Raw genomic sequence first — 12,756 nt, forward strand, 5'->3', positions numbered from 1 at the left:
GTCTTTCTCTGCCTGACTTATTTCACTTATTTCAACACGGAGGTCATTCTGAGTTGTCAAGAATGGCAGGATCTCCTTCCTCTTTAAGGAGAAATAATATTTTACTGTGGATACATCACAGTGTCTTTATCCATTCATCTATCAATGGATACTTAGATTGCTTCTATGTCTTGGCTAGTGTAAAAAATACTGCAATGAACATGGGCAGATATCATTTTGAGTTGGTGTTTTCATTCCTTTTGGATAAATACCCAGAAAGTGGAATTGCTAGATTGTATGGCGGTTCTATTTTTAAGTTTTTGAGGAAACTTCATATATTTTTTTTATAGTGACTACATCAATTCCTGTTCCCACCAACAGTGCACAAGGGTTGCCTTTGCTCCACATCCTCACCACCACTTGTTATTTCTTGTCTTTTTGGTATAAGCCATTCTAGCAGGTATGAGGTGATCTCTCATTGTGGTTTGGATTTGCATTTCCCTGATGATGAATGATGTTGGTTATCTTTTCATGTACCTGCTGGCCATGTATCGGTTTTTTTGGAAAAATATCTACCCACTTTTAAATTAGATTGCTTTTTCGCTATCGAATTGTGTGAGTTCTTCATGCATTTTGGATATGAACCCCTTATCAAAAATATAATTTTCAAATATTTTCTCCCATTCCATAGGTTGCCTTTCATTTTGTTGATGGTTTCTTTTTCTATGCAGAAGCTTTTTAGATTGATGAGTCCCATTTGTTTATTTTCAATTTTGTTTCCTTTGCAAGAAGATTAATTTTGAATGTAATGTCCCGCCATCTAGATATAAATACTATTCACACTTTTGCAAAAAATTTTTTTCAGACATGTTCCTGTGTGTTTGTGTGGAGAGAAAGGGAGAGAGGGAAGACCGGTGAGCGGCCCTGAGGGAAGAAAGGAGAAAGATATTTTTTTCTTTTCTCCCCTTACTAGTTCTACCATTTATTTTTAAATAGTTTCAGGTTTACAGAAAATTTCCAAAAGTGGTATAAAGAATTCAAGTGTGCTTTTCACCCAGATTCTTTAAGATATTAATATTTCATCATATTTGCCTCTCTCTCCCCCCCACCATCATGTAGTATATTTTTCTGAACCAGCTGATGGAAAATTGTAAACTGTCCCCTGGCTTCTAAATACTTCTTCATGTATTTCCTACAAACAAGACCAGTCTTATACATACTCACACAGACATAACAAAATCGGAAAATTAACAGCAAGACTACCATAATATATGATCTACAGGATTTCATCACTGAATTTCACCAATTGTCTTATTTTTTCTTCTTTTTTTAAAGTTTTTATTTATTTTTTCATGAGAGACACATAGAGAGAGGCAGAGACATAGGCAGAGGGAGAAGCAGGCTCCATGGAGGGAGCCCGATGTGGGACTCAATCCCATGACTCTGGGACCACGCCCTGAGCCAAAGGCAGACGCTCAACCACTGAGTCACCCAGGCATCCTCTTTTTCTTCTTATTTTTTTATTTTTTTTTTTCTTCTTTAAGCAGAGAAAAAAAAAAAAAACTCTGGCACAGGATCCAGTCCAACATAACTTACAGAATTTAGTCTCTTTGAGGTCTCATATGAGCCATTGTTCAGCCTGTCTTGATTGGTTCTTTAGGATTTTCTTGCTGGACATATTTGAAGAGTACAGCCAGTTACCTTGTAAGAGAGTTTGAAGTTTGTTGCTGTTTCCTCATAATTAGATCCACATACACATCTTCAGCAGGAATGCCACAGAAGCGAGGCGGTTTCATTCTCAGGGCATCAGATGGAGGGCACATGCTGTGGTGTTGACCCATTACTGGTGACATCCAGTTTGACTTCAGCTGGTCATTTAAGGTGGGGTCTGCCAACATGTTCTATTGTAAATGATACTATTTTACCCTTTGTAATTAAAAACTGTGGAGAGATAGCTTTAATACTATGTAAATATCCTATGACTCTTGCATTACTTTTACTTACTATTTTTACCATCCTGGCTGATTTTTGCTTGAATTCATTATCATAATGACGGCAATAAATGTTGATAGTTCTTTAATGCCATCATTCCTCATTTATTAGCTTACATTCTTGCTTTCTCTCTACCTCATGTATTTATTTATTCACTTATTTATTCAATATCAGTACTCATGGCTTCTCATTTTATTTTTTTAAGATTTTTATTTATTTATTTATTTGACAGAGAAAATGAGAAAGAGCACAAGCAGGGAGAGGGGCAGAGAGAGAGGGAGAAGCAGACTCCCTGATGAGGAGGGAGCCCCATATGGGGCTTGATCCCAGGACCCTGGGATCATTACCTGAGCCAAAAGCAGATGCTTAACTGACTGAGCCACCCAGGTGCCCCTCACAGATTCTCATTTTAGTCTCTATTTATTCTGATGCTTACATGTTTTCAGACTTGGTCAGTGGGAGTCCCTTGAACGTGGCTCCCATGCCTTTTTGACACGTAATCAACATCCTTCGGGTACATCCTTACTTATCTGCACAGTGAGAAGTTCCAGCCCTGGAATCAGCCAGTTCTCCAAGGACTCTAGGTCCTTTTAGTACAGAATGACATTTGAAAACCAGATATGGGCACTGAATGTTTTCATTGCTCCTGGGGTGCCATTGTTTATAGACGTTCTCAACAAACAGAACCAGGAATATGTTTGTGTCCTGAGATTCATGTTCATTTCTGAATCTATATATTTAATAACTGTATTTATACTAACACCTCCAATTCCAATACCCAATGTACTCCACAGAGTACATTCTAGACTTCTCCTTTCACGTTTTTGTAATTTTATTCTCTAATGGTGAAAAATCTGGATCCCATTATATGCTCAATCTAAGAGTCTCCATAACATAGTTTCAGAATTGCTAACATATACCACTGTGGGGGGGGAAAACCAAGCCCCCCACTAACTACAATAATTGTCAATAATTTTTGTCTTAAGACTGAGGGTATAAAATCAAATTACTATGTCCAAAAATTCCTTAATTGATTCCCTCTGCTCCCTTTCTGTATGGTTGTCATTTGTTTTAAATACTATTAGGATTATTTATTTCTGTTCATGTTTTATTTGCAGTTTTTATCTCATATCCAAATTGATTCAATTTGCTAGTATGTTTGTTTATCTATTTATTCTTTGAGTATGTGAGAATAAACATGGTTCTAAGAGTCAAACTATACAAAAAACTTACTCAACAAATGGTTACTTCTCTCATCCATTCTACCCTGTTCCATCCACCTGATATAAGCATCAGAATAAATAGAGACTAAAATGAGAATCTGTGACAGGCGTCTGGGTGGCTCGGGACTCTGGGATCAAGACCTGAGCTGAAGGCAGATGCTTAACCACCTGAGCTATCCAGGTGTCCCAGATATGGTTTATTATAAAAAGAAATCTTAAAAATCAATGAAAACTTAACAAAATGGTCAATCTATACAATTCACAAAAGAGGAAATATAAGTCCCATTGGACGGTATTATTAATGAAATGCACCTTAGATTGTTTTGATATTTGTTCATAAAAAACAAAGATTTTTAAAGATGCATAATTGCTGCTACTGACTGTGGAGAAGTCGCTATACACATCTATGCTATAAAGCATAAGATGGTTGGGAAGCGGCAGTAACTCTTAAGGGCCTTTGAAGTGCCTGTTATCTTTTTTCTTCTGGTCCATTTGGCCCAGTATCCTTTTTGTTTACAATTATAATGAGCTATAATTGGCATACAATAAACTGCACTTATTTAAAGGACATAATTTGATGAGTTTGACATACATATGCACCCATGAAGCCCATCAATCAAGAAAGTGTTCCCCAAATGTTTCTATATAATATCTGTTCCCTTTATAATCCATTTTAATCTATTTCTTTATAATATAGTGCTCTTTTTACTCCTTCCACAAGTAACCAGCACTGTTCTTGCTGTTGCTGTAGATTAAGTCTTTAAGAGTTTTATATAACTACATAATATGTCACATTCTCCTTTTTATTTCCTTTAGTTTCTATTTATTCACTTAACATAAGGACTGTGAGACTTATCCATGTTGTTGCGTGCATCTGATTTTTCCTTTCCATTGCTGAGTAGTATTCCATGGTATGGGTGTACCATCATTTATTGATGGATTCACTTGCCTAATGGCATAAAATAATCCATTTTATTTTTCTAGACATTTATTCTAAAGAAACAATCATAGACTTCTTCAAAGTCCTGGGACTGAGCCTCATGCCAGGCTCTCTGCTCAGCGGGGAACTTGCTTCTCCCTCTCCCTCTGCCTGCTGCTCCCTCTGCTTGTGCTCTTTTTCTGTCAAATAAATAGTAGTCTTTTATATATATATATATATATATATAATATACCATATCTTCACTCCTGTATGTTGCAAATATTTCTCTAAATTTGCCTTTTGCTTTCTTATGTTGTCTATGATATTTTTAGATGGACAGAGCTTTTAAAAGATGCATACAGTCAAGTGTGGTGATTTCCTTCATGGCTCTTATTGGAAAATCCAACCACATTCTGAAATCAATTTAGTCTATTTTCCTAATGTTTGTTTAATTTTATTTTTTTTACACTTAATCTCCTTATTGCCCTCTGGAACTTATCCAAGTGTATCCTAAGAAAAAAAAATATAACTTTTTTTTCCCCCATCGAGGAATAAAATCTATTACTAAGGATCATTTTGGTGATATTTCTAAAGAATAAATGACCATTTAAAAAACCCATGGATTTCTATTTATATTGTCCTGGTTGTCCTTTGTGTAAAGTAGTTCTACCCCCATCATCGTATCGCACATAGGAAACATTAGCTTAAGCTGAACGGGCCTGGCTACTTCTTACATGTGTGATAAGCATTTTGAGAGGAGGATATGACCCCCTGATGCCCTGAATTAATGCCCCAAAAGGGCTTAAATCAATGACATCTGTAATCCATCCAGAGCTAAAATGAAGCACTTTGGGGGAAATGTGCTCACTGATGGCCTTCTTGTATTCTTTTTTTTTTAATTTTTATTTATTTATGATAGTCATAGAGAGAGAGAGAGAGGCAGAGACACAGGCAGAGGGAGAAGCAGGCTCCATGCACTGGGAGCCCGACGTGGGATTCGATCCCGGGTCTCCAGGATCGCGCCCTGGGCCAAAGGCAGGCGCCAAACCGCTGCGCCACCCAGAGATCCCACTGATGGCCTTCTTAACGTTATCCATAAGCCTCTTGTTTTTCTCTCTCTCCAACCCCTCTATGGACCATTCATCAGACACAAAGGAAAGTAAATTCAAGACAAGGGGAAGGAAAGAGGAGTGGATAATAAAATTCACTAGCTTAAAAGTGAATCTACAACTAATTTCACCTGCATGAATTTGACTCCAGATTTTCCCCTCTATATGCTATTCCTATATTTATTCCTTAAACATAAATGTTTAAGAAAAAAGATGTGATGGACTGACTCTCACCTTTACAGACTTTTTATATATTGCAGATATAACTCCTGGCACCTAATATGTGAAACTTCAAGTTTATATAAAAATATAAATTAGAGGGTAAGTTTGCTACTCCGGAATTATCAGCTCTATGAATCCTTTTAAAGAGTTAGCTGTCGTGGTACACTTAAATTCTGACCCAGCTGACAAGATACAATGTTCGTGGGTGGAGAAAATTAAGCTCATGCCATTTCTGTTTGGCTTTTAGTCTACGTGGTCTATAGCTGAACTTCTACCTGGGAAACACTATAATCATCTGTTTGACCTTCATCCAGAAAGTATTTTGTAAGTGACCTCACTATTTTAATTATATAGGAACTCTTTATAACATTTTATGATCATTGGCTTGGATAAACCATTGGTTGCATTATACACTTATAAAACAGTCACTAAATAGGAACACTGCATCCTTAGCAAAGATTCTACAAACATGGTCAGCTATATTAGCATTTCCAGCCTGTGGATATTGTTTTTTTTTTTCTTCTGTCCCAGGAAAACATACACAAACATTTGGAAGATTCTCTGAAGAGCTTAACTGTGCTAGTATTATTAGTGAAGCCTTCTTCTTGAAGGGCTTGTATTTTGGTGGTGTGTCTCCCCAGGGGTGGGGTCATGTTGTCTACTGGTATGTCTAACTCCATTGGATCTGCTATATCAAAATACCATAGACCGGAGGCTTAGAAGTCGAAGATCAAGGTGCTGGTAGATTCTTTGTCTGGTGAAGGCCTGCTTCCTGGTCCATAGATGGCCATCCTCCTGAGCCCTCTTGGTGGAGGGGCAAGGGAGCTCTCTGAGGTCTCTTTTATAAAGGCACTAATCCCAGATGTGAGAGCTCTACCCTTACGATCTAATCACCCCCTAAGAACCCACCACCTAATACCATCACAATGAGGGTTAGGTTTCAACATATGAATTTTGAGGGGACACAGACATTCAGTCTGTATGTAGCATGACCTCAGAACAGTTTTAATGCTGTGGACTCCTTTTTATTTTGAGGCTAATTGTTAGCCACCTACAGGGTGGGGGCCTTTCCTTTTTGGAGAGTGGAACTTCAGCTTTCTTTAGTGCATGGAGAAAGTTTTGGGAAGAAGTAGAAGAGAAGTGGAATTAGGAGAACTCTGTCCTAGAGAGCAGCAGGGAAAGAGTTCATGGCTGTGCCAGATCCTGAAAGAGGAGGTGTGGTGACCCAGAGATCTACCTAGTAAGGGTTCGGGGATTCTGTGGACTGATTCTAAAACCTGCCTTCTGGCCTATCTTCCTCTCCTCCCCTCCCCACTTTTCTACTCCTCAGCAAGAGTATGTCATCTGATAGAGAAGCTCAGGTCCCCGATGCATCTCTCTCGAGCATTTATGATACAATGGCTCTCAAAGGTGCCACCCAGGCCAGCAGCACCAGCAGCACCTGGGATACCCAGACTAAATACAGAAAGTCTTGGGGTGGAGCCATGCAGCCTGTGGTATAAGAAGCCCTTGATTCTGAGCATGTTAAATTTCAAGAATCCTGCTGTCCTGTAATGGTATGTTAGCTTGTCTCTATTCTCAGGACAGAAAGTGTCTTCAGGGCAGAGACAAATGTGTCAGTGCCTTTGAGTTACAGAATAGCAAAAATGGTGAATGAATGAACGAGGCAAATGAACTCTTGCACAGTCTTAACTATTTAATAAATGCTTGGTAAATACTTTTGACAGCATTAGACTCAAAGCAGATCTCTAAGGAACCGGAGACAATAAATGGCTGAGAAAAACCTCTCCCTTCCCCTGGCAATAAAAGACATCTAATTGTGGAAACAAACATTTCTCCAGAATCCATTTAGGACTCATTTAAGTAAATTTATTTTTCTTTTCTGATGGGAAACAGAATGCAGTTTCATTGCAAAACAATTAGAAAAATGCAAAGAAAGCATAAAAAATAAGAATATATCTCTTACTCCACCACCTTCTGGGTCTTGTCTATGTACTTTTATACATGTCCCTTAAATGTGATGTTAAAAATAAAAATAGATCTTTTCTTTGTATTGTAAATGCAACACATACTCAGAAAGTTTGAAAAATACAGAAGAGCATCACAGGAAAAACAACATCACCAATAATTTCATCATTCAGAGATGTCAATACCCTGGGGGATCTCCCTCCAGACTCTGTGTCTTTGTATGTTTTAAAACCTGTCTATGCTCTATAACCTCCTCCTCTGTGATTCCACCCCCAGCTCCAGCATTTTGTAAGCAATTTCTTTCTGTGCCATGTAACATACAAAGCACACTCAAATGAACTTGCGGGAAAACTCCTGTGCTGGATGTGGCCCAAAGGCCCAAGACTTGAATCTACTCTCTGATTTTCCTTAGCACGACCTTGACTTTTTAAGTGATGAGTTAATTTAATTGGCCAAATCCTGGAAATTTCTTATATCTCAGGCTTTCACTGAATGAAAAGCCTATTATATTCCAAGAAAAAGCGAGAAGATCATTGGGCCTTCCAGGAGGATGAGTTGTGCTGGCATCGGTCCCCTCTCTTCTGGCCCTTGGCTGATGCTTAGGATTTCAGAAACAAGCAGACATCCATAGGTGCTCATCTTGCTGAGCTTCTTCTTATTGTCTTCAAGGTAATCATTTGAGAATAGTTAGGATATTGCCCCCCGCCCCCCAACCCATCCTAGCACTGTCCTCTAAACCTGTCTATACGGGTTATGAACATTTGCAATCCTCACCAGCAGAAGTGAATTTTGTGGCTTTGATTTTCTCATTTTCAGGGTATCGGGGGTGGAATAAAGGGATAGTGGTGATGAATGGGGAGACAAGGCAATCTCAGATGAGGGTGGGACACTCATTGGTTTTTTGTAATGATATTATAATTTCAAGCTTATGGTGGGTAATTTGGAAAACAGAGTAAAGTGGAAAGGTGGAGGGAAAATAATCACCTGTCCTCCCAAATCTAAAGTAATCTCCCTTAGTATTTTGTCTTTCTGCTTTTCATCTGTGCATTTATCTTCATGAGCATTGAAAAAATATTGTATATAAAACTTGGAACCTCATTTTTTTCACTGAAAATTGTAGCAAAAATTTTGTATATTGTTATTAAACTTTCAGAGGTATAATTTTAATGCCATTTCCCATTATATACTTTCCTGAATCCTTTCCCTATTGTTACTTTAAAATTTTTTATAGGGACACCTGGGGTGGCTCAGTGGTTGGGCGTCTGCCTTTGGCTCAGGTTGTGATTCTGGGGTCCTGGGATTAAGTCCCACATCAGCTCCCCCCCCATGGGAGGATAAATAAAATCTTTAAGAAAAATTAAAATACATTTTTATAAAGATTTTTATTTATTCACTTGAGCGAAGGAGAGCACGAGCGGGGGCATGGGGAGCAGAGGGAGAAGCAGACTCCCCACCACGGAGCTCAGTCCCAGACCTTGTGATCTTGACTTGAGTGGAAGCCAGACGCTCAACTGACTGAGCCACCCAAATGCCCTGCTTTAAATTTTTTTTAATTTTCATTTTAATCATCTGGTGCTCATCACACAAGTGCACTCCTTAATCCCCATCACCTAGTTCATCCATCCCCCTACCCACCTCTGGTAACCATCAGTTTATTCTTTATAGTTAAAGTCTGTTTTTTTTTTTTTTTATTTGTCCCTCTCTCTTTTTTTCTCCTTTGCTCATTTGTTTTGTTTTTTTAATTCCATATATGAGTTCAAAGAACATATATGTTCAAAGAACAATCACTTGACTTATTTCCCTTAGCATAACTCTCTACTCATCTATATCATTGCACAGGGTAAGATTTCATTCTTTTTTATGGCTGAATAATATTCCACAATATACACATGATATATGTAGCATATCTTCTTTATTCATTCATCAATTGATGGACATGGGCTTCCATGTCTTGGCTATTGTAAATAATGCTGCTATAAAATGCAGTGGGAGAGCTAAGTTTTTGTCTCCCAGAGTGAAAGAATGAATATCTTACGAATGAAAGAGTGAATAAAGTGATAGAAGTTTATTAAGCAAGGATACAGAGAAGGCTCTCAGGAGTGAGGGGGTCCCAACAGGGTTGCCACTGAGGGTTGTGGGAATGCTCTTTTATTGAAAACCCACCAGGAACCCTGAATTCCATTTTAGCATGTCTATTAATATTCCCATCAAATAAGGACTAGTGAATACCACTTTTAATGGCTTACTTCCTTTTTATCATCCTGTAATTTTTTTTTTTACCATCCTGTAATTTTTTTTGGTCACAAGTAGCTGTTATAGCAAGAACCCACCTCTGCCAACTAGGATAGGATACTCTGGTTTGTTTATCTCTGGTTTTGTTTCACTTCCACACTTTTGCGATTTTTGTGAGCCCAATTCCATTGCCCCCTACCTATCTCTCCCTATGTAGCCCTGCTTGTCCCTTACTTGTATGCATATGGAGGCATGTATCCGTTTGAATTAGTGTTTTTGTATTCTCTGGGTAAATACTCAGTAGTATGATTGCTGGATCACAGGGTAGTGATACTTACTTACTTATTTATTTAAGAGAAAGAGGGAGAGAGGGAGAGCACCTATGTGTGTGCATGGGGGGTGCAGAAGGGGAGGGAGAAGGAAAGGGAGAGAATCTCAAGAGGACTCAATGCTGAACATAGAGCCCCATGTGGGGCTCAATCCCACAACCCTGAGATCATGACCAGAGCTGAAACCAAGAATTGGACACAACTGACTGAGCCACCCAGGCACCCCACAGGGTAATTTTAGCTTTTTGAGGAACCTCAAAAATTGTTTGTTATTGTTTTCCACAGTGTCTACCCCACTTTGCCTTCCCACCAACGTGCACAGGTATTCCTTTTTCTCCACATTCTCCCCAACACCTGTTGTTTCTTGTGTTTTTGATTTTAGCCAGTCTGACAGTTGTGAGGTGGTATCTCATTGTAGTTTTGATTTGTGTTTCCTTGATGATCAGTGATGTTGAGCATCTTTTCATGTGTCTTTCGGCTATTTGCATGTCTTCCTTGGGGAAATATCTGTTCATGTCTTCTGTTCATTTTTTAATTGAATTATTTGGGTTTTGGGTATTGAGTTTTATAAGTTCTTTATATATTTGGATACTAACCCTTTGTCGGATAGATCATTTGCAAATATCTTCTCCCGTTCAGTAGATTGCCTATTAGTTTTGTTGACTGTTTCCTTTGCTGTGCAGAAGCTTTTTATTTTGATGTAGTCTCAAAAGTTTGTTTTTGCTTCTGTTTCCCTTGCTTCAGGAGACCTATCTAGAAAGAAGTTACCATGGCCAATGTCAGAAAAGTTACTTCCTTTGTTCTCTTCTAGGATTTTGATGGTTTCAGGCCTTACATTTAGGTCATTATATCATTTTGGATTTATTTTTATGTATGGTGTAAGAAAGTGATCTAGTTTGATTCTTTTGCATGTTGCTGTCCAGTTTTTCCAACATCATTTGTTGAAGAGACTGTCCTTTTCCCCTTTGGATATTCTTTTCTGCTTTGTTAAAGATTAATTGATCATATAATTGTGGGCTCAGTTATGGATTTTCTATTCTGTTCTACTGATCTAAGTGTCTATTTTTGTGCCAGGCCCATACTGTGTTGATCACTACAGCTTTGTAATGTAACTTGAGGTCTGGAACTGTGATGTCTCCAGCTTTGCTTTCTTTTTCAAGATTGCTTTGGGTATTCAGGGTCTTTTATGGTTCCATACAAACTTTAGGATTATTTGTTTGAATTCTGTGAAAAATGCTGTTGATATTTTGATAGGGACTGCATTAAATCTGTAGATTGCTTTGGTTAATGTAAACATTTTAACAACATTTGTTTTTCCAACTGGTGAACATGGAATGTCTTTCCATTTTTTTTTTAATTTTTTTTTTATTTATGATAGTCACAGAGAGAGAGAGAGAGAGAGAGAGAGAGAGAGAGGCAGAGACACAGGCAGAGGGAGAAGCAGGCTCCATGCACCGGGAGCCCGACGTGGGACTTGATCCCGGGTCTCCAGGATCGCGCCCTGGGCCAAAGGCAGGCGCCAAACCGCTGCGCCACCCAGGGATCCCCTGTCTTTCCATTTTTTTGTGTCATCTTCAATTTCCTCCATCAATGTTTCAGTTTTTGGAGTATAGGTCTTTCACTTTTTTGGTTAGATTTATTCCTAAGTATCTTATTATTTGGGGTGCAGTTGTAAATGGGATTGTTTTCTTAATTTCTCTTTCTCCTGCTTCATTATTGGTATATAGAAATATAACAGATTTCTGTAGATTGATTTTATATCTTGCAATTTTACTGAACTTGTTTATCAGTTCTAGAAGTTTTTTGGTGGAGTCTCTAGGGTTCCCTGGATATAGTATCATGTCATCTGCAAATAGTAAATGTTTTACTTCTTCCTTGCTGATTCAGATGCCTTTTGCTTTACATTTTTGCTAAGTAGTCTTATATATGTAGCTTTGACCATATTTCTGCAAAGCTGGGATAGATTCCTGAGAGTAGGGTATAATTTGGATACATTGACAGCTTTGATAGCTATTCCTAATTGCTTTCCAGAATGCCAACTTCTACTGCCATGGCCTCAGTGTATGAGTACAAAAGAAGCAAACATGAAAGGTGCACTGTTTGGGAATGTTCACAACACTAGATAGCGCAAGATGTCAAAACTAGGGTGGGTTTACTGACACTGTCCCTCTTAGCATCTACATTTTACAATCCCAACAATGCAACACAAGTCTGTTTAAATTCTATCTGGCGAGTTTGGCCTCAGATATGGCTCACATTATAGTCTGGTCAGCCCATGTTTCAAAAACACAGGTTTCAAGCACAGCATCCTAGAGGTGTCCCTGGGTGTAAATATTTCTGATGAAGCTAGATTTACTGTTTTCCTTTAACTGTGTTGAATTTTTACATCATCCTTGCACAGAAAATATATCACTCATCAAACCTCTCCACTTAAGAACTTGAACATTTAGTTCTTTTCACTTGAGTTTAAAAATAACACTATGATAAAATCCTTGAAGGCCAGTGACCACATGAATTGGTTCATTAACTGTTAGACTCTGCTGCCGAGGAGACGTGAGTCCAAGAGGCTGATTCCTTCATACCATGTATGGGTAAGAGGAAAAGTGTCACAGCCCAATCAAATCACATTTCCTTAGGCCACTGTGTGACAGATGCAGAGCTAGTCACAAGGAGAATCAGGTCAGAACGTGTGTGTGGTTCAGTGAAATTAGAAAAATGACCCTAATGTTGCTGAGTCAGCTCCGGTAATTTTGTAGATGTGAAACAACATTCTAATGAACTAG

This window comes from Nyctereutes procyonoides, unplaced genomic scaffold (assembly GCF_905146905.1).
Source record: "Nyctereutes procyonoides isolate TBG_1078 unplaced genomic scaffold, NYPRO_anot_genome, whole genome shotgun sequence".
Taxonomy (NCBI): domain Eukaryota; kingdom Metazoa; phylum Chordata; class Mammalia; order Carnivora; family Canidae; genus Nyctereutes; species Nyctereutes procyonoides.